The sequence below is a fragment of the Neomonachus schauinslandi genome, chromosome 2, assembly GCF_002201575.2.
Source record: "Neomonachus schauinslandi chromosome 2, ASM220157v2, whole genome shotgun sequence".
In the NCBI taxonomy this organism is placed as follows: Eukaryota; Metazoa; Chordata; class Mammalia; order Carnivora; family Phocidae; genus Neomonachus; species Neomonachus schauinslandi.
Window position 1 is genome coordinate 86,687,367 of NC_058404.1, and position 23,690 is coordinate 86,711,056.

Consider the following 23,690-nt stretch of genomic DNA (forward strand, 5'->3'; position numbering starts at 1 on the left):
TGTATTATGAGCCATGAAGGATGCAACAGAATAATTGTGTCAGTGGTTTTTACAGAGGGGAAACAGAGAAGGTTCCTGAGTAATGCCCGTGTGGCACTCGTCATCGCTCCCAGCATGGGGTAAAATGAGCTCTTGGTAGTTTATCGTATCCAGGGGACGCCTGCATGAGGACGGGAGAATTAGGGAAGGGCTGTGTGGTGGCAACGGGGATTGTCATACCCGTGGATTCCCTGCTTGCCCTTTTCTTTCTAAGGGGATAAGTTCACGTACAAGCTTCAGGAGGAGAGATTCGCCCTGGAATTTGCTGGTTCACCTGTGTCTTTGGCCAGAACACTCTCTCTCTGCCCTTAGCTTGCTGTCTGTCTACCATAGTGTGGACCTAGAGAGGGCACCCGTAAAACATCTCAAAACTTGGCAAGAACGCAGCCACTGTGGAGGAAGTATTAATAACTCATGGTTACTGGGCTTTGAATTGAGGGAGTATTTTCTCTCAAGTGCTCTGGGGAGAGATGGTTGTAGGGTTTGGCATTATTTTCTCTCAGGAGAGAAAAAAACAACACAGAGGCGTTGAAGGTGCTTTCTAGAAATTTCATGGGTAGAATCAGCCAGTCCTTTCACATAGGTCCTCGCCGCCCGTTCAGTACGTTGACCACCAGGCCATTTGCTTGAAGTGGATATTAGGGCACCACCTCCTTCTCTGGCCGCTTCTTCCTTGTGACTTCCTGGCACAGCCAGCCTGGCAGCCGTAGCTCCTTCGTCATGACATTAATTCAATATAAGGAGGTCAGAGGTCAAATATTTTAAAAAGCCAATCTCTGATTTAGCCCAGATTTTTAACCAAGGTAGGTTTTTTTTTTTTTTTTTTTTTTTTTTAAGGTTTAGGGGGGCCAGGATAGGAAAGGGTGAATGGCCAGAATTTTCCATGGGACTTTCCTGAACATGATCTTGTAAGAAGTGGATTAATGCCTTGCTCAAAAGTGGGTGTGGCAAATGCCAAAAGACCAAGGGAGAGTGCGGGAGGCCTCAGGAGCCTCAGGTGAAAGGCGGTAGGGCAGATCAAAGGCTCACTCAGGGGATGATGATTATTTTTAACATTTGGTTAAAAATTGACAAACTAATTGCTGAGCCCATTGTCAGAAAACTGGCAACCCATTAGGGATGATTGTAAGCAATTTCTCTCTATTATTCCTAATGAGATGGACACAGCCTCTGCTTCTGGATTTATTGCTCAGGGAGAAAGGAGGGTTTTGTCTGTGTCTCTCAGAGCGGGAGTGTCGCCTATATGCTGTACCAGGCCTGCTGCACGGGATGCTGGGTTTTCCCCTCCTCCCTGCCCTGAGCCCAGAAGACAGATGATTTGTTTGTCTGACTGCCTGAACGAGTCCCTTGCTGCCTCTTCATTTTCCACCTTCTCTCCCTTCCAAACACCATTCTTCCTCCTGGCCAGCGCTCAAGATATCATTAATCTAAAAAACAAGAAAACAAACTTGAATAGGAAAACGGAACCAAAACTCTTTGGGAAGTGAAACTTCACTGAAAGCGAAAGCGACCAGGAGTTCAGGATTTCAGTGAGCTTTGGGGAAGACCAAAATATTCTTTAAAAGCCGTTTAGAGTATTTCCCGCTTTCACATATCAGAGTAAGTGCTGGCGCGTCTGTGGAGAGTGCCCCGGATCTTGCTTATACAAGAGAAAGTGTCTGCTATCCCTTCACACTGGGGTATGACACCCCTGGCCTAGTCTTCCTGAGCTAGCCTGGAAAGAGTCGATATTTATGAGTCCAGGTCAAAGGCAGGGTTTCCCACACCAAGGCAGGCCCCTAGGTCCCCCGTCCTGGTGAGGGCCTGGCCATCGTCTTCCCTCTGGGCAGGGAGGAATGTGCCCTGTGCTGGCTTCCCCTCATGCTTATTCCCATGGCCCTCTATGTGTGGGACACATGTATCTCTTCCGTTTTAGCAACAAATGAGTTCTGGTTTATCGGGTCGATATGCAGATCGGGAAGTCCATTTAGTGGGTCTCTCTCCCTCATTTAAAACCCGTTTCCGTGTCCATTTCCCACTATTTGTTAAATCAGGAAGATCAGAGGAAATGACAAAATGAAAATGGCTGCCAGATCAGTTTACATGAGTGGTTTTCATCATTCCAGTGGACTCTGCGGTGAATTCTTGATAATTTCTTCTATAAAAAAAGAAAACGTCCAGTTGTGTGTGTTTGTTTTTGCTCGTGATTGACACCCATAGCTATAAAGTACGTGTCAGATTTTAAGTACGCCCAGGAAAATCATCAACTTCAAGTGTTTGCCCACTGTTACATTGTCAGTCTTTGAGACATGGAAAATGGTAGTCATGATTCTACCCAGAAAAGAACTTGGGGACCGTACTGGTTTCTTATTGCTGCTGTAACAAATGATCACAATCTAAGTGGCTTGAAAAACCCACAGATTTATTATCTTACAGTTTTGGAGGTCTGAAGTCCAAAATGGGTCTCACAGAGTTAAAATCAAGGTGTCAACAGGGCTGTGTTTCCCAGAGGCTCTAGAAGAGAATCCGCTTCTCTGTCTTTCCAGCTGCTGGGGGCCTCCCAATTTCCTTGGATGGAAGCTCCATCCATCTCTGAAACCAGCAAGCTCTTCGTTCTTGCTTCTGCTCCCACAATGACATCTCCTCTGAATGACTCCTTAGCTTCCTTAATCGTAGAGGAAGCCCTGTGATTACAGTGAACCCACCAGATAATCCTGGATAATCTTCCTCTCTCAAGGTCCTTGACTTAATCATATCTGCAAAGTCCCTTTTTACCATACAGATAACTTATTCACAGATTCCAGGGATAAGGATGTGGACATTTGGGACGTTATTCTGCCTATCACAGGAACAAAGGGCAAAAGCAGCCTAGAAAATCAGTTCTTATAAATAAACAATAACCAATACATTTTTGGATTCCTCCCCCCCCCTTACTTAAAACAATTGTTTTCAGTCCCATACAGGCTTGAAAATGGCAAACCATTAATTGAATTCCTGTTCAACTGTACTCTGTGATTTATTTCATGTGTATGAAAGTATAGTAGTTTTGTAGGATGAAAAATTTACTTTCTAATTTCCTTTTAAAGGTCAAGTGGCAAAGAGAACTAGTTTTAAATGCAAGTTACTCACATGGAGCAATTAAGGAGAGCTATAAAGTGGTATGGATTTTCAGATGTGGCATGGGCCAGATACAAATGGAGGGGAATTGACTAAGATATTAGCTGATTTAGGAAAATTCAAATCCTACCTGTGGGAGAACACTTATATTCATATATATTTATTGTAATTCATTAAAAAAACCCTCTCTTCTAAACTGTTTTATCATTAAATTTGCAATTTTCTTTCTCTTTGCAGCCAGACATAAACACCAAGAGCCAACCTCTGTGGTAAAATCTTGTCCTGGGCTTCTCTTTGCTGTCAGTGGGCCCTAGTGACTTAGAGCCCACTTTCCCGGATGTATTGAAATTCTATATTAAGTTAAAGGATGCTCTGTAATATTCGATCTCTCCCAGAACAAACAGGCCTGACCTGGTCCCAGTATCCCTCTTCAGACTAAACTAAAAGGCTCTTCTCTTAATGTCATTCATGACTTTAGACCATCCCCTGGAGAGGTTGCTCTTGGTTATCATTTTGACCTTCGGGGCATTTCTTTTTCCGCTTCGGTCTACTCTCCCTGTGGTGTGGGCATGAAGGAAATTTCTTTTCATGCCTGGTTTCTCCGGAGAGCCCAGCCCATGAAGCCACGGTGCTGTCTTCCCCACGCATGGGGGGGCTGAGAAAGAGATCTGCCTCTTTGGCTCTTTCTGCAGGTGACTGGGTGACATCGGAGTGGATGGTCAGCAGAGCTGGTGGACCCTCTTTAAGCTTCATGCCGGTTCCTTTAGGCAAAAACATAACCCTTTTCCATCCCTTGCTGTTTCCTCTGGTGGCTCGGTCAAGCTCTCAAGGGAAACAATGAAATACAACCTGTTGGGACTGGCACCTGTTCATTGGCTTCCGCCTGCGTGGAGACAGTCTGTGCTGGCATCTCGGCCCAGGGCTTGGCAAGACCAGAGCATACTCCATTCTCGCTGTGGCCGGGGCAGGACCTGATGACAAGTAGCCACAAAATGATGACAGAGAGAGGCAGAGAACAATGGTTTAGGGAAGGGGTGGGGAGGCGGGAGGGGGGGCAAGACTAGGACCAGCTGTGTGGTTCAGAAGGGAGAAAAAAAATAGGGAAGGGCTAGTGCCTTGGATTATTTGTTTTCCTTTGTTTTCTTTTTTCTTTTTTGCTCGTTTTTGTCAGGTCCTTCTCTATGCGCGCAGAGAGCTCTGTGGTACTCACAAGCCCGTCAAATCTTGAGTTAGTGAATGTTTCTGCTTAATGAATCATTCCATGCTATTGACCAATGGAGCTTTTTGAAAGAATGGCTTTGGGGTAAGAAGTACAATTAGAAATTATCACCAGCAATGGCCAAGTGGTATTTATGATTTTGGCTGGCCATTTACCACTCTTTACTGGTGGGAGAATGCCTTGCCCTGCCAAATGATATCCTTTAATTTTGTAGAAAATCAAGGCAATGTGTTCATTGGTAAATATAAGTTATTCTTTTTTGTGTGTGGTTTTGTAGCTTCATAATGTTTGAGAATTCCTGAATAGGAAGATCCTCTAAATGAAAATGGAAAATTTTATTAAATTTTACTCAGTGGTTCTCAAAATTTAGCGTGCACGTAAATACCCAAGGCACTTGGTAAAATGCAGACTTCTAGGTCCTATACTCACAGTTTCGGATTTAATGGACCTGGGTTGGGCCCCCAAATTTGCATTTTTAACAAACTCCCAGGTTATCGCGATGCAGGTGTTGGGTTCAAAGCTTGAAGAAAATGCGATCACGCACTTGGCCTTAGCTAATCATGGCGTGATGAGCTCTCACTCAATCCCTCCTTACCTGTTTTCACATGACAGAATTTTCTCTAAGATAGCAGTCGCGTTTTCGTGCATTCAGGAAGGCGCTTCTGATAGTGCGGTATACCACCTGCATTATTTTCAGAGCTTCTGGTCTCAGGTTTATTCCCGGTACAAAGATTGAAGGATGATGTGAAATCAAATACATTTGTCTGGGAGTTGAATGTCTGTCAGACCCAGGCATTGATTTCTTGGAGCTCGAATTCTCAGTGAATGTCTTTCCAGTGAGAATTCCAATCAGGATTCTAAAGGTTATATGCAATAGGCCTGATTTCTGAGCTTTCTCTGGGGGAGATTGCTTAATTTATAAGCAAAAGGGAGAGAAATCCACTCACCACCGCTGCTTATTTTATAATCAGCACACAGTTCATATTTTAGAATAAAATGCTATGTTGATTAGTGGTGTGAACTAGGCTGAGTCAGAAAATATCTCTGTGCAGAGAATCTTTAAGGATGAAATATTTGCACTTTCGAGGATGAAAAGAGAGCAAAAGGAAATCTAGGCGGAACCGTAGGGAAGTTCGCCTAGGAGAGGAGAGAAGGGGGATTTCTGTAGGTGCTCTTATATAATTTTATCACTAGGGGGCAGCATTGCACTGTGTTGAAAAATGCTCATTGCAGCAAGCAGCCCTTTAAAGGAAAATACATCCAAGTGAGCAAAACTAAAAACCTGAACATTAGCAAGAACCAGAAAACCAACAACACAGAACCCAAACTCTCTTTGTTATAATGTGCCATCTTTGCTTTTCTTGGTGCACAGAGTTTAATATTGTAGTTTTAAGACTCTCCAGGGCATACTTTATCGGTCCATTAATACACACTTAGGGGTGGTGGATAATGCAGGGAGATTATTTTTCTTTTTTCCCACTTTTTGTTTGGCTCTTCCATCTCATCTCACTGTTCTTGTCTTGCTGCCAAGGAGCTACTGTCCTATCTACTTCCCTCCAGGAAGAGACAGACTGGCAGCTGGCCGTACCTTGGTAATGTTGGTCATTTGGGGAGGCCTGGTGGATGTGTCTAGAACTGGCTGGAAAGCTCCCTCCCTTCTTCCTGGTATGAAATCAGCCTCACAATGTGCACGATTCTGGGAAAGTCCTAGGGGTTATAGTTACTTTTATGCACCCATATAAACACACTTTTACAGGAATCAAACCATCATTCTATGGAGAGTGATACAAAATAAATAGATGCTAAAATTTGCATCTTTAAAACGGACTCATATTGATAAGGTGTGGGTGGGTTAAAAACAAATCCAATCATCGGCTTCAGGAATGGAAGTTCCACCGATGCAGGCATTTTGTCTGTTCAGGGATGTAGCCCAACCTCTTAGAACAGTGTGTGGTGTAGAAGGCACTCAACAAATTTGTTGAGTGAGTGAATGAATTTAAACACAGGCATGATGAGGGGTGCCTGGGTGGCTCAGTTGGTTAAGCATCTGCCTTCGGCTCAGGTCATGATCCCAGGATCCTGGGATTGAGCCCCGCATGGGGCTCCCTGCTCCGTGGGAAGCCTGCTTCTCCCTCTCCCACTCCCCCTGCTTGTGCTCTCTCTTTCTCTCTCAAATAAATAAATAAAATCTTTTAAACAAACAAACAAACCCCAAATATCCCACAGGTGTGATGATAGCACCCTCACCTCACCTTGGTTTTGCTTTTGAGCCATGGTTCTCTCGCTGATCTTTTCGGGGACTGAAGCAAGACGGGGCACCTGACATGTCCTTGTCTCAGTCTTTGTGTCATTTCTGGCTTCATGGGATTACAATGGCTGATAGTTTCTTGAAGGAAAGTTCTAAAATTCACATCAACTATAAACCCCCGATATTTTTGTTTCTCTGAAATTTGCATATAAAGTTGCATACAATTACAGTGTTAATTCCACCATTTTTTGGGTGGGAGGCATAAAGACTAGATTTGAAAATAACTTCCTATTAATGCCCTTCTATAAGGAAGTCTTTCTATTTTGCTTCCTCCTCTCTTTTCTTCTCTTGGAAGAAACAGGCAGTTTGGGAAACTTCACTTTGAACATCATCAGAAGTATGCACAGGGCAGGGAATAACAGGCAGTATGAAGATTAATTACCCTCATTGGACTCTAGCTTGGCTGGGCAAGGTGAGACCGTTCCATTATTTAATCATGTTGGCGCAGCTGGCTTCCGAGGGCTTGAGTGCTGGGATAGCCCTCCCTTCCCACTTAATTTATACGAGGAATTGGTCCTCAACTCACCGCTCCCAGTTGAACCCTCAGGCAGAGAGGGAGAGGAGTAATCGATTTGGGAAGGAGATGTTTCCATTTCCGCCTCCGCCCAGCGCCAGTTCTGGGGCAAGTTCTCAGTGCTTACGCGGAAGACGTGCCCCCAGGCTGCTGCCCTCTGCGCCTTTTTCCTCCCACACAGCTTTTCAAGGTTTTCTTTTGGCTGGAGATGGCTGCCCCTCCGAGCTACACGCAGTGAGAGACTAGGCTGTACCCATCCATAATGCTAGGGGAGATGTTTCTTTTTCATTAATGACTTTTTTCTTTTCTTTTCTTTCCTTTTTTCTCTTCTCCTTTCTTCCTTTCCTTTTCTTTTCTCTCTTCTCTTCTGTCTTCCTTTCCTTTCCTTTTCTTTCTTCTCTTCTGTCTTCCTTTCCTTTTTTCTTTCCTTTCCTTTCCTTTCCTTTTCTTTTCTTTCCTTTCCTTTTCTCTTCTTTTCTCTTTTTTGATGGAGCTTGATCATTGCATTGTCATACAGAGAGGCTGGTCTGTACCACAGTCCCCGCTGTTACTAATGTAGTTTTTTTTTTTTTCCCCCTTAATCTCATCTCACCATGGCCTCTTGTTTCTTACCATGCTCCTCTGCTGCTTCTGAGTTGGCCCTGTCACTTCTCATTAGCATCTGAGGAGGAACAGGAGAATGGAATTTTACATATTCTGCCTTTGTTCCTTGTTTCCCCGTGGTGGCGTGGTGGTGAAAGGTCTTAATCACAATGAAAACTGCATTCTCTCAAAACAATGTGTTAGGTGGGCTTGTCTTCTCCAGACCCTTGAGTATTGTTATGTCCTGGGACTCACACAACATGGCACTCAAACCCTATTTAGTATAGATTTTCAAAGTTGTTCGGAGACCTGTGGACAGTTTGTCTATCAAAATGAGCCCTTTAAAAAATGACCTTATGAACCAAATGTCAATGGTCCCAAGTAGACACAGTAAGGAAGGTTTGGGACATGAACTGTCACAGGATTGTAACAACGAAAGACAGTGACTCAGCCACTCCCCCCGTCATCCAGGTTGAATGATGGAGTAACAGTTAATAACTTCCAATCTTCTCTATTCTCCAAGATCCAACCTGCCTCCAAGCTGATGAACTCAATATTCTCCTGCTGCCTCCGCCACCCTGACACTCGGGCCTGTGCACCTCATGTCCTAGTTGCTAAAATTATACAAATTGGAAGGAAAAAACGAGTCTGTGAAATCACTCTCTTGGTGTCTGCAGTTTACACTGGCTAGTTAATTTGAGACTTCACATGGGTCTCTCAGAGTGACAGAAACCATAGCCCGTCTGCTGTTGTACAAGCAAGTGCATATAGCCTCGCTGCTAACACCCTTGGAAAATGTCCCCAGAAATGCAGCTCACGGAGAGAGTTCTTTAAATTAAGCTAGATTTGTAAAGAGCCCATTTACTGCCTGACTTATAGTTAAATCCTGTGGCAGAATGGAATTTGAGGCTAGCTGCCAGTGAACGGAAAACAGCTTGGGTACCAAACCATGAGCCTGGGAGTGGCAGGGAAAGGAGTGATGTTAGAACAGAAGGCATCCTGAAGTCTGAAAAGAAAGAAAAATCAAAACAGAAGGAAGTGTCTAGAGGCCAAGTACAGAGAGGTCGTCCAAGAAAGTTGAGATGCAGAGAATGAACACGGAGAGAGAGAACAAAGAATAAGAAAGGAGAGTTCATGAAAAGAAAGAGGGAGGTAGAGGGAGGAAAGGAGAAATCGTCTGAGAAGAGAGAAGTTGTTTTCCTGCTTTATGTCAGTAAAGAGACATGGCCGGAAATCAGGTTGTTTCAATAGGCAATCAGTAGTGAGTGGGCAAAACTGCTTCCCTACCTAGGTGTCAAGTTCTGAGTTTATGAGTGCAAATAAGCAAGCCTTCAAACAATCAAACGAACTCTAACCTTATATTCTGCTCTTTCTAGGTTATAGTTGCTTTGAATAGAAATAATTTTTTTTTTTTTTTATATTCCAATACAGTTGATTTCGAATCTCTTGAAGAAGAATTTAAACAGTGATGAGAAGCCGGGTTTCTCTATAGCCAGCCTATTTCTCATGGCCTCCCGTCCGAAAGCTGTCCCTCCTCATTTTCTTCACAAATGAAGACACCATGACTGATTGATACCCAACTGCAAAATGTTAACTTGCTTTATATCTTGGGACTTTCACTTTTGGCGGGGGGGCTCTAGAACTTCCTGTGGAGCTTATTAAGAATATAGATGCCTGGACTCCACCCCTGGAGATTTGGATTCTCAAGGGAAGGCAACATTTCTAAGAGAAATGCAAGCTGGGGAATGTTGAAAAACAGGATCAAGCTGTAAAATGTGAAAATTTTAAGGCTTAGAGGATAAAACAATCTAATTTGATGCTGGTTAAATCCCTCCAAAAGGCGGTCTCATGGAGTGACATCTGCATACTTGATTGAAAATTAAGGATCAAGGAAATAGAAGATGGCTTATTTTTCTCCCACCACAATTCTTGGCTAGCAGAGTCTTCTTTTTCTTTCCATTTAGTTACTGAAGAAAGAGCAAACTCCAAACTATGAACACATTTTTGGGATGGTCCAGATGGGAGTGTATCTGTGTTCATAGATCTCTGTGGAATCTGGCTTGTGGTTCCATTGATCCTCTTAGCCAGGACTCTTTCTGAGTCCCCAAAGCCCCCTTGTTAGCTGCTGTCACATTCTGTCACGTCTCTGGAGGGACAGCCTCTGCCCTGAGACACTGTAGGAGGGGGGGAGCTGTAATATGAAAGTCAGACAAATGTAGTCTCCATCCGGCTCGGCTGCTTACTCTGTGCAGTGGGACAATGGCTCTCTGAGCTTCAGGGACCTCTGTTGTTAAAATGGGTGTAATCATTATTCCTCACTGAGTTGGAATTCTTAAAAAGGCGCTTGGAGGAATAAATGTTCAATAAACAAGACCACCCCTTGGGGGTCTCTCTCCTCTTATCCTGTAGAGAGAGTCATCTGCCCACCACAGCACCCGAGTTCCTCTGTACCTTCTATTGTGTTCTTAGCTGTAAGCCTTACCTCCAACCCTACCCCAGGTGATGTGTCTATGTTTGTAAGCCTGCTGGCCTTTAGGTCCTCCAGTTTGTTGTTGTTATTGTCACGTTTTCCAATATGACCTGAGAAGCCAAAAGGTGCGACATCTAGAAGCCAAGGTTGGGAGATGGCAGGTCAGCCTGGCTGTGTGTGTCAGGACCTGCAGAGCTGCTCATCCCACTAGACAAAAGAACACCAGGAGTTCGAGGGATTGTTTGTTGTGAAGCACAATTCCTTATTTGCTGAGCGGTATTTATACCATCATTTCAAGGATTGACATGTAAAATTTTCAACTGTGCCTTGTCCTTGATCCCTCCTGGGCAATATACAAGATGGAGAGTCTAACATCCTTGTGGGAATTCACACATGTCATACTCAGTGACAGGCAATCATGATTCTAATGAGGGCAGAAGAATTTAATTCAATAAAAAACCTATCAGAATTGACAGTAGAAGTGTAAACAGGTCCCTGGTGAATAATTTTGCTGGGCCTTCTCTGCTGCTGTATTTGTTGACATAGACCATAACCAAACGTGGAAGGCAGATGCTCAAGCCCGTCCCAACAGGACCGGATGCCTCCACATTAACCAGTGACGTGGGGAACACACCATTTGCATGAAACCATGGACCGTGTTGCTGGGGGTGGTCTTGTAAAAATGGCATTGATATGGGAGAACTGGATAGAATGGTAACTGGGGTTACCATTATTATTTTTTTGTCATTTTCAAGATATTCAGGCAGTAAAAAGGAGTCTTCAGTTGGCTGCTTTGGTTTTTCCCTGAGACTCTTAACATAGCATGCCAAATAATTGTATGAATGTCTGGAGTTTTTTCCTTCTGTTTTAGCAACCGGATTTTAAAGACTTTTCATTCAGTTAGTTTATGAGCTATTGCCTGTTATGGCAAATTTAAATTTCATCCAGCAATGCAAAGAGAGTGCTCCTATGAGCAACAGAAACAAATTCCAAATGCAGACTCCTTGATCCAACAACTAACCCTTTAACTAACCCTTTGCTAATAACATTCACCGATGTTTTACTATTATTGTCCCAAGGGACTCAAGTGTTGCGATGCGTTTACCTGGGCTCCTTTTCCGTGTTCTGATACCCCCTTAGTCTTGGCACCCCTCCGCATGGACGACGAGGAGCAGTATAACTAAGCACGCTATCAAGCCTTGCTTGTTTGTCATTTCCCCTTTGTTCTGTCCCCTGGTTCATCATTAATTCTGTCATTTTCCTATTTCTTGTCCACTTGGAGCCGTGAGCAGTAATGGACAGCTCACAATTCTGACCTTTTCCGCTTCTCACATTCTTTGGCAGAAGCTCTTAAAATAGGAAACAGCCGAGCTGAGAATTCCCACTGGCAGGAGAGCGCTGTGGCCTTGCTCTCGCAGCCCGCGGGCCTGTTCCCTGGCGGTGATGCTGCCTGGCCCCGGCCCCCTCTCCCCGAGCGCCCCCTCCGGCCGGGCCCGGGAACGCCGCAGCCCGGTCAGTGGCGGCGGCTCTGACACCTGCGCTGCTTGCCTGGGGGTGGGAGTGGGGGTGGGGGTGGGGATTTCCTGCGACCTTGCCCTCTTAGCCACTTGGCGGAGGGCGAAACTTTAGTGATTCAGGGGACAAAAATCCAATGTCTTCCAAAGGAAAGATGTGCACCTGAGAGGAAGGGAGTGGTGTGGAGGTCAAAGTGGGGAACACAAAGGTCTTTCAGATCTCTTTGTGAGCGTCAGTGGAGCCTCGGAGGGCTTCTCTCTGAATGGACACACTCACGAGCGTAGGGTTGCTGACCGCAGGCTCCTGTAAACCTCTGGCCTGGAAGCTCTACAGCCCCGCAGGACTTCCTTCTCCGAGCCTTCCAGAACACCCAGTGTTTCCCTGCCCCACGGGGGTCCCGTCGACCCTCTCTTCTGTGAGGTTTTTCTGTTTCTTTGTCCTGGTGGCTGGAAGAGATCAGACCTTTAGCCACCCAGGATCATTCTAGTGGCTCAGGAAAGTGAGAGCTAGGAGCAGATCGGATGGTGCCCTCATGAAATGGTGACCTGTCCCATTTGCTACAGCCGCAGAGGTGAGGCTGGCTGGCAGCTGGGGGCGGGGTGTGGCGGGGAGAGCCGGGCGCTCACAGGAACCCAGCCGAGCTCCTAGATGCCTTGTACTAGTTAGCCGATCATTTCCCTGCATTCATTTGTCACTACGAGGTCCTTTTCTCTCTGCTTCTGGTCTCTTCTCCAGCTCCTTAAGGCGTTATAAGATCAAAGTTACAAAAGGCAAGAGAAACATGACGGAAGTGTCAGGAAGAACAAATAAATACTTGAGACTATATTGGAGCAAAACTTCTATTCCTTTCTTTATCATTCATTTGTTCCCTTCTCAGATACTTTTTTTTGAGCCTGTTCAGTGCGCCCAGAACCATGCTGATTGCTCAGATTATAAATGTAACCCAACGATATAAAAAGCTTTTAGCCTTCAAGGAAAACTATTTTGTTAGCCAAATAAAGTGACTCCTGCCCTTAGTCTTATGAACCACAGGAAGTCCACTCACCCTCTCTGAGGACCACATGAAGACTCCCGTACACCTGCCAGTGTCAGCTCGTTCTCTGGGGGCTGCTGTGGCGTGGGCTCCCCTTCACTGCTGCCCCTCTTTTCCATCTACCCCTGCTGCTCTGGCACTCTGGGCTCTGGTTTGCCCCAAAGCACAGATACATTTTCTTCCTTCATTCCCCAAGGCTGCTATTGGGACATAGAGGTGAGCAGATGACAGGGATATCTTAGAAGTCATCGTGAAAGACTTACAACGTAGAAAAGGAAAGCAGGAGTGAGACGTTAGCTATCAGCGCTCCAACAGCATCTTCCGCGGCCCCGGCCAGCAGCTGTGTTGCTGTGCAGGTCTGCTCCCCCCCACCTAGCTTTCTCTTTCCCCGGCCCCAGGCTCCTCACTGCGGAAGAACAGGCAGACTTTCTTCGCAGTCAGGTATGTCTCTTTGGGGATGCACCAGACCACCCAAAGGCTTGATTTTAACACTGTTTGGTCTCTTATGATCTTAGTCTCTCTTTTCCTATCAGGCTTTGGGCATTTCCTTTGTAAATTAAAAAGGACACTGCAGTGTTTTCCCCAATTAAAAAAAAAACAACAACAACAAACCTCCAAATCTTCCCCAAAGATAAATCTGTTACACCATCTTGAATGCAGAAATAGCTACCCATAGCTTTTAAAGTACCAGTTGCCTCATAATTAAGATGACAGGGCCCCTGCCCACAACCTGAGCATAGTAGGAGAGACAACAAGAGAACCAAATTTGTAGCAGAATGTTATGAGTGATGTGACAGAGGTGTGTGTGGGCTGCTATAGGACCGCACAGAAGGAAGCATTTAATTCCACCCACTGGTCCCTGGAAGGCTTTGCAGCCTCACTTGAGTTAAGAATTTTCCAGGAAGGTAATGGGAACACAGCATTCCAAGCAGCTAGAGAAGGATGTGAAAATTGCGGAGGCATGCAAAAGCCTGGCAGGTGGGGGCAATAATAGGTGTTGGCAGGACAGGAGCATGGGATGGGAAGATGGGCAAGGACCACATGGCATGCTCAGGAGTTGATAAGAAACCTTGTATCCGCGGTGCCACCATCAGAATCGTGCTGTAAAGACTGCGGTGGGGCAGTGCGGAGGATGGGCTGGGGACAAGGGAGACAGGGGCACAGATTTGGCGTCTGCTGTGCATCCAGGGATGAAGGCCTGATCTCTAGCAGGGCATGGAGATCAGATAAATGGCAAGCCAAGAGACTTCATCTCTAATGTGGGGGGCTGGGGCTCCCCCGCTAACTCACTGCTGTAGCCAATTTGCCTAGAACAGTGTCTGTGTTCAGCGCATAGAAGTCAACCAGTAAACACTGGCTGAAAGAATGAACGGTGCAGTTGGACGTTGGTGTCCAAAGATGTCCACAGTGACCGTTATGTCATATAAATGTGGCTCAGGAGTCTTCACTGTACTGACATGAAGAACATGAGTTTTTGAATAAATGTAACACCTTTTACTCTGCCATTTTAAAGGGATAATTTGAGGGGGGTTGAATACACAAGTTGCAAAGGTGTGGTTGGAGTGTGGGGAAAGTTTAAGTGATAGTGAAGTGTCTAGTCATTGTCATCCCTCCAAGCCCCAAGAGACGTGGGGAGGTGGTATTCCTAGAGCCTGAAAGGAGGAAGCTATGCACGGTGGGCTGCCTTGACAGGACCTGTAACCTTTGGTGTGGGTTTGCCATCAGCTGGAAGAAGCTGAGGGAGCGAATACCTTGCCATTTCTTTCCTCTTGCCCTCAGTCTGCTAGCAGGCCTTTCTATTGGCCGAATTCTACCAGAAGCAGAAGGTCAAGGGGGCCTGTGGCCCCTCCCAGACAGAGGACAGAGTTTCCTTGCCACTTCCTACAGTTCTGCCTTTTTTTTGCAAGGTCAGAATGCATGTGGAGGCAAATAAATTAGACTCTAGCCTGCCCTAATCTTCTGCTTCAACTGCTGCCTCAAAGCTACCCAGGCTTCAAATAGACTTGAGGCAGTTATGTGTCCCTTCTTTCCATAGCTGCAGCCCACTTTCTGACCTCTATATAACTGAGTGGTAACCACCTGACTGACAAGCCCGCGTCAGTAGTTGAGAGAGAGTTGGGTGCTTTATTCACACAGTAGCAAAGCAGAGATATCTTCTTATCTGAAATTTGGTTAGAAAACAGAAAATCTCTGACATAATTTAAGGCTTTGTATAAAAATCCATGCCATGATTGAATAGAAACCCACAGTGTGGTCAGCTTGAATGGCAAGGGAAGTGGTATTTGTTGGAGGTCTACTATGTTCAGATTCTAGGTCAGGTGCTTTACAAGACCGAGGCTCTCAGGTAGTTGAACTTGGGGGGTCCACATCAGTCATTACCAGTCTGTTGTAGTTCTGTAAAAATGACCTTGATCAAACTTCCCATCTCTGTGTATTACTTCTGTTAAACTAAAAAAAAAAAAAATCGTAGAACTTTGAAAAATTAAACTAATGTAAAACCTCTGTGGGGAATTGTTGCCACAGCTGGATGGAATGCGTCAGCTATTAAATAACAACACTTCACGAGGCAGCCAAGCGTAGAGCATGGTGTCCCACTGAAGCCACAGAGAAATCTAAATAGAATGCAGAAACTCAGTAGGAATTTGACTCGGCTAATAATATGGCATGGATATATAAACCTATAATTTAGCCTCGGGATTTCTGCCCTTTGTTATCCTTCTCTGCTTGGTTTTCTCGTGTACTTTCTGACAAGGAAAATAAGGTTGTCATAAACCTTCCACCTTGGATGGTGGATTCATTGCAGGCTGCACAGACTTTCACTACAAACCACAATTAGGAGACAGTGGGGGTCAATGTTACTATAGGATTTTATGCAGTTGAACTCGGCGGCCATTTGATTTGTTGGGAGTCTCTTGATGTTCGTGAGCCCCCACTTCTGGGAATTTTGTTTTTCCAGGTGAAGCCAACCAGAGAGTCTAACTTTGATCACTTTTCTTCAATAAAATCACAATAAAGGAGGTGAATGAAATCATGTATCTCTTTGGTAGACTTTCCTACCCTGCAATTCCTTTGCCCAAACGAAGACGACCGCCTACCAGTTTTCGAAGAGACAGAAGTATGCATCTCTTTAACACGGTGTGAATAGAAGAAACATACTGACCAGATGCTAACATTAAATTATAGCCTTTCTTACTTAGATAAAACCAAATTGAAATTGCATTGCAATCAATCAGGAGCTCCCCTTCAAAAATATTACTCTTCTAGAAACCCTTTCTTTAACTGTGACTTTGGAAGCCCTAGTTACCCAGTCAGGCGTGTGCGCACACACACACACACACACACACACAAAATCATTATTTTTGGAGACAATATGTATTGGTTAACTCTTGTTCTTACCTGCTATGATATGTACCCCAGCTTCTTGTGAAATCACTCCCATCTCCCCCAATAATTTCTGAAAATTTCCATGGTGTGACTTAAGTGTTGTCACGAACCACGGCAGTCACCTACTCCTTGGTATCTGCTGGGCACCATACTTCCTGCTCCTGCCTTTTCTGGGCATCCCTGTATCCACCAGATGCTGCTACTTATGTCACATCTAGTTGATGTACTGGAGCACTTTGTCATCAAAGCTTCACTGCATTTTCTGAGCCATCGGTGTACCCAGCTATGCTGTTTTAGGCTGGGAAATAAGGATAATGTTATTCCCTATTAGCCAGGTAATAAGGCAGCATTGCTTATGCTACAAAAACTAAAAACATTTAAAAAATAAAAACAGCTCCTTCGCTCTTCACTTGAAGTCTATCTTTTCCCCCGAGGACTATGAATTTATAGGGATTGGAAGAAATATCCAGGTGACAGACACCATGTTCTTTCCCACTGGCCGCTAGTCTTCCTGTCCCCTTTGTGTCAGTTTACTCCACGAGGTCACTCAGTCTCTCAGGTGAAAATAAGCTCTTGGCAGTCCCACCTCACCAGACTTTTTAAGACACACTCGTATGTGAGGCTTAGCAGTGGATACCATTTGGATTTCCTCATTATAGGAGTGCTTTTAGACTCTCTCCAGCTCAGACCAAGTAGACAGTGGGATGAAGTAAACTGGAGGGATGGCATCTGTTATGGGTGTTGTGTGCCCCTCACCTCTGCTGCCATTTGTTTGTTGAGCGCCTAACATCTCAGTATCTTAGAATGTGACTGTATATGAGATGGGGTCTTGACAGAGGTAATTAAGTTAAAATGTGGTCATTAATGTGGGTCCTAATCCAACCTGACTGATACTCTTATAAGAAGAGGAAATGTGGGCACAGAGACATACAGAGGGGAAATGTTGTGTAGACATAGGGAGGAGATGGCCATCTACAAGCCGTGGAGAGAGGCCTGGCCGAGACCCTTTCTGCACAGCCCTTAGGATATAGAGATTTCTCTATAGTATGTTACTATAGGATTGTATGCAGTTGAACTTGGTGGCCATTTGATTTGTTGGGAGTCTCTTGATGTTCATGAGCCCCCACTTCTGGGAATTTTGTTTTTTCAGGTGAAGCCAACCAAAGAGAGTCTAACTTTGATCACTTTTCTTCAATAAAATCACAATAAAGGAGGTGAATGAAATCATGTATCTCTTTGGTAGACTTTCCTACCCTGCAATTCCTTTGCCCAAATGAAGACGACCGCCTACCAGTTTTCGAAGAGACAGAAGTATGCATCTCTTTAACACGGTGTGATTAGAAGAAACATACTGACCTAGGACTGGAGTGTGGGGAAAGTTTAAGTGATAGTGAAGTGTCTAGTCATTGTCATCCCTCCAAGCCCCAAGAGACGTGGGGGAGGTGGTGTTCCTAGAGCCTGAAAGGAGGAAGTTATGCATGGTGGGCTGCCTTGACAGGACCTGTAACCTTTGGTGTGGGTTTGCCATCAGCTGGAAGAAGCTGAGGGAGCGAATACCTTGCCATTTCTTTCCTCTTGCCCTCAGTCTGCTAGCAGGCCTATTGGCTGAATTCTACCTGAAGCAGAAGGTCAAGGGGGCCTGTGGCCCTCCCAGACAGAGGACCTAGAATCTGAACATAGTAGACCTCCAACAAATATCACTTCCCTTGCCATTCAAGCTGACCACAGTGTGGGTTTCTATTCAATCATGGCATGGATTTTTATACAAAGCCTTAAATTATGTCAGAGATTTTCTGTTTTCTAACCAACATACTTCGATCTCAGACTTCTGGCTTCCAGAACTGTGAGACAATGCCTTTCTGTTGGTTAAGCCACCTGGTCTGTGGTGCTTAGTTATGGCAGCCCCATCGCCCTAAAATATCCTAGGAACAGTTTACACCCTTGTAGTAGAGCAGGTCCCGAGAGGCTGAGTCTGCCTGCAGGTGTGGAAGCAAGCCACCCTGCTTGCTATGTGTGGTTTCTGAAGAGTGTGATGGCAGATTGGAGAAAAGCCAAGGTGGGCCAGCAAGAGGTGGGCAGGTGGTCTGCTTGCAAGGAGGTGGAGGCCAGCGGTGAGGAGTCTGGAAAAGGCAAGATGCTCAGACTCAGGAAGGCATACATCATTTTAGAGAGTCTGTCAGAGCCCAGCCTGAATGAAGAAATAATGGTAGGGCTCTGGTTTTGAGGAAACTGAGGATGGGGTAGAGAGCAGGCTGGGACTCAGTGGCTGGAAACAGGAGGAATGTGGGCACCTGGTCATGGGAGAAGGGTCATGTTCAGTTACTAGAATCTGATCATGAGGTCAGACTGGGACTACCAAGGTCGTTTTCCATCCCAAGCACATTTCTGAGCTGGATGTCCCTAAATCACCCCTGACTAGGAATATATGGGGTTCTAGGGTCTAAAGCAAGCCTCAACCTATAAGAAATAATGTCAAATGGCTTCAGCAATGAGCGGTAGTGGCCCAGGGAGGCAGGGAGGTCATTACGCTGACAATACAATTCTGCTGAATGAACCAGAGGATACATCTTCCATAGGAGCCATTTGCTTGGTATGCTTATTAATTTCCAATGTGCCATTCTGGGATCTTTCCCAGAAATGTCATCCATGACTCCTGGGAAGAATTTTTCCAAACAGGTGTCACTGCTTTGCTGCTTATAGAGGGAACTTCTGAAAGCAACAGGAGCTGCCTTTCATGTACCAGGTATCCCAGGCCGAAGCAAAAATGCCCAACATAGGAGAGATTGTAGAAAATGTAACTAGGGTTTCAGTTTAGCTTTGCCTGTAAAATGGAAAACAATTCAAGCGGTTGCTCCACTGGTTCGTGAAAATAATCAGAGCTACTAGCAGAGAACACAGCCTCAGAGTTGCTGGGCTTAATACTCTAGAACAGCACTTTTCAAACATTTTGCAGCTATAGAATCCTTTGTGCAAATGAATTCTTGAGGGGAACTCATAATATGACAGTGGGGGGAAAAGAAACAGCTTTAGTTGAAGCTGGGGCATGAGGCCCACATCCTTGCCCTCCACCCAGAGAGAGTTTTTGGTGGAGTGCAGTTTGAACACCACACGGAGCATGTACATTACTCAAAAAGAGTAGCTTATTCATTAACTGGCCAAATTAATATATTACAGATATTGAAAAATCTAGGAAATATTTAGAGTTTTAAATATGAGACATGTAATCTTAAAAGAAAAAAAAGTTAGCTCAGTGGTTGTCCTAATTATTTTCTGTTCTTTAACGAACCATCCCAATGATTAATGGCTTGAAATAACAACACTCATTTAATTTGCTTGTGCATTGCCATTCGGCGAAAGCTCTGTTCCACTGGCCGCAGGCTGAGGTGGCTCAACTGGGGCTGGAGCTTTTACTTCCAAGATGGTTCGCTTATATGGTTGGCAACTTGGTGCAACTGTCAGCTGAGAGCTGTTGGAGCCTTGATTGATTTTCATGCTCTTCCCCAGCCTGGTAATGGGTTCCAAGAATTAATGTTCCAGGGTAAGCAGTGGAAGCTAGTCTTGTAAGAATTTGGCTTGGAAACTGGCACAGTGCCATTTTTACTTTATTTAATCGGTCAAAGTAGTTACAGAGCCTTCCCACATTCAAGGGGAGGGAACACAGACCACACCTCTTCATGCGAAGAGTGTCAAAAAATTTGTGGCCATCTTGATGCCACCATAATGGTCCTTTCTCGTTTTCCCTTTCTCTTTTTAATATCAACATCCTCTTCCTCCTCCACAATGACGAAAATGTATGGAATTATTACTATCTACCAGACACTCTGCTCAGTGTTCAGCAACACATACAGGACAAGAGATAATCACATATTCACAAGAGAAGCTTTACTTCCTGTACAATCTATCATCGAAGAGAAAGAGTCACTATTCCTTACATTTAACAAATACTTCAATATTGCCTATTACGTGTGCTGGCTGCTAGAGGAAAAAACAGGATCATTAAGACCCAGGACTTACCTGCAGTGAATTTATAGTCAATGGGTATTATGCAAGACAGAATTTGGCCGATTTTATCATAGATCTATAAGCAGTGTGTCAGGAAAGCATGCTGAAGAGGAGACGGATTTTGGCTGGAGAAGGGTGGAGAAGGATTCATGGGGGAGTTGAAGGAGTCTCAAATGAGGGCTGAGAATGAAGAACATTCCAAGACAGAGGAATCTGGTGAGCATGTGCTCAGAGGTTGGAAAATGCCAGGTTTGTTTAGAGAACAATGCTTCAGGTGCTTTGGCAGGAGTTTTTATACACATGAAGGAGAGTTAAGGATGATAATGTTGGAAAGATGGGTTGGGGCCTTGTCAGGAAGGTCCCAGGATTATTTAAAAATTTTTATTATTTATTTATTTTAAAAGACTTTATTTATTTATTTTACACACACACACACACAGAGAGGGAACACAAGAAGGGGGAGCGGCAGAGGGAGAGGGAGAAGCAGACTCCCCGCTCAGCAGAGAGCCCAATATGGGACTTGATCTCAGGACCCTGGCATCATGACCTGAGCTGAAGGCAGACACTTAACTGACTGAGCCACCCAGGTTCCCCTATTTAAAAATTTTTAAAACTCTGTTTTGGAATACTTAAAATATCTTATATTTTATTTGAGAATAAAAATTTGTTCTGAGCTCACAGAGCTGTAAAGTTCCGGAATGCTGTCCACAGCTGCCAAGAAAGGAAATGTCACCTCACAGAGGAGACTGGCTGGAGATGTGGGGCAGTTCTTCCTGTGTCTTTGTCCAGTGCCGGTGTGGTGGTGTGCTGAATGCTCTTGGAGATATTCCATCTCCTGCTGCAAAATTTATCGCCTTTTCTTATGCTTTTCTCTTAGAATCTCAAAGTCCTGCCTGCCGGGGTAAAAAAGCTTTTCAGAATAGCTATTGCTCACTTTGGGTGAGTTGCCTGTGGTCGGCTAGAGAAAAGTAAGCAGCATATGGACCCGAGGTTCTGTAGAAGAGATTGCTGTTCCTGGGTCTGCTGCCAGTTGACAGCAGGATCTTGGAGAAGAACAAAGAAGCAGATAGATGTGCTGGGGCTGACATGGGAAAGTACTTTTCAAATTAGAGGTCAGGGTTGCTAGGGGTCCTTTGCAGTTTAGGGGCCGAGAGGAGAGGAAGAGAGTCGGTGGTTATTTTGAGTTAGAAGACATTGCCATCACCAGAATTGCTGCATAGGGAATTTAAGAAATCACTTCAAAGGGAAATAAGAAGGTCAGCATTAGGTGGTTAGTAGGTGATAGCAAGGCCTGCAAACATTTTGAAGGAAAAGATAAAATGCTTCGAGAGCTGTAAAGACACAGAAAACGAGGGAAAAAGGAAACAGTCCTTCAAAACTTTATTTTGATATCCCTAATTTTGGATAGAAAAATTGAGGAGGGACTTGTAGTCAGATAAATCATGCATTTTTTTTATTTTTATTACTTTCTTGGCCTGTATGCTTATGAGTGAACAAAAATATAATTAATATATTAAACCTAATTTTTTGGCATTTTGTGTACAAAGAGAGAGGTCATTTCATTTGCCGGGGGAACTTCCCACCCCCTGGTTGATGTGATCACAAGCAGGATATCCCTCTGCCCCACAAGAAGGAACCCACACAAAGTCACTTTTTGAGGAGTGGAGTAGTCCCTGCAGGGTGACTGTGGAATTTGTTACGTGCGTGTTGCCGTTGCCTCCTCCCCAAAGTTCTGACCTACTGGGGGCTTGCATCACAAGTCTATGTGTAGGGCTCATCACAATGTGTAGGTATCTGGTTTATTTTCATTTCCTTTCCTACTCTCTATTTCTATTTACATCCCGTCAAATGAGGATGTAAGTTGCCTAAGAGCAGGGATGTTTGTGTCGTCCATGGCTGAATATCAAGTTCCTAGCATAGTGACTGGCGCAGGCCCCCACTCTGCCAAGAGTTTTTTTTTTTTTTTAAGATTTTATTTATTAGAGAGAGAGCACGAGCGAGGGGAGGGGAAGTGGGAGAGGGAGAAGCAGCCTCCCCGCTGAAGAGGGAGCCCGATGCAGGACTCGATCCCAGGACCCTGAGATCACGACCTGGGCCGAAGGCAGACACTTAACTGACTGAGCCACCCAGGTGCTCAAGAGAGTGGTTTAATGAATGAATGGGAGCTGCCTTCACACAGAGCTAGTTTTTCCATAACTTTTAGAGGAAACACTTTCCCCCTTGCTAGTCATGTGCTGTATGTAACTTTCTAGAAATTGTGTCTCCATTTAGAAACACACACAAGGCCTGAGAATGCAGAGGAAGGGGAGTGTAGTTGTGGATGACAATAGAGCCATACCACGTCCAGGAAGAAATGGTAGTTGGACACCAGGGTGGGTGAGAGGTATTGTCTTTGTAAGGGTGACAAGTCCAAGAGGACAAAAGGATTGGAAACGCCATCCTCTTGCATGATGTTGTTCAGACTCCTCAGAAGGAAAGCAGGGCAGGACTGGCACCCATCCCAGCTGACACAGAAGAACAGGCTGCCCAGAGTCAGGAGAGGCTGTTGGTGGAGCTTGATTCAGTGTTTTCCCCAGCAGTTACGACGTATGCGAGGGACTGACATTCTTTCCTACTATATGACACCTTGTGTCGACAAGACGCACAGTGAAAATTTGAAGGAATTGCTTCATGGAGGATGGGAGGAGATTCCTGCTGTCTGTGTGATGGGACAGTTAGTGGTCCCCAGGGCGGAGCGCCAGAGAGGTGAATAACTAAGGAAATTCCTAGCTTTCAGACTGTCTGAGCTCAATTCAGACAGGTGAGTAGTTGCCTTAAAAATATGAGCCCGCTTCTTTTGTTCCCCCCCTTTTTTTTAACTTTAAAAGATATGTCCACAGAGCTGAGTGGGGGGCATGTGGACACCTGGTTTGTTGTCATTTGAGGCCATTTCCTTTACAAACATGAAATACCCAGGCAAGTTATTTGTCTATCATATTTCTCTGCTGAAAGCTGTTGGTTTCTCTGGCACTAAGAACCCAAGGTTTACTCGGTGTTACTTGTACTTGGTAGAAGAGTCATCTCTCCGGGCTCCGTGGTGTGACCGGGCCTGGTGTGAGAAGCAGAGGGAAGCTCTGTGTTTTCACTGGTTGTGCAAAGGCCACACGTCTGGCAAGAGCCCGCTTCAGAAGCCATTGTAAATACAAATCCACCACGATGCCACGGTAATCCCATAAATTCAAGGTCATGGAATTAGGGGAGGCTGGGGGGGGGGGGTTCTCTCAGTTCAGCCAAGTACACGCCCTGCAAACGTACATGAAGAAGGTTTCTCTTCCCTACCACTAATAGCCTAGACGGATCCTTAGCAGGAACATGGGAATAGCTAATTTCTGTGAGGAAATTTAGTACGGTGGTGGCATGCTAGCAAGTTGGACTTTTATTTTTAAAAGTTGTGTGGCATTTTAACTTATTAGCAAAACAATTTCAGTCAAGATGAGGTCTTTTGAATTATCGTTGATTTGCATGGTTCCTTTTCGCCACGTCCTCATG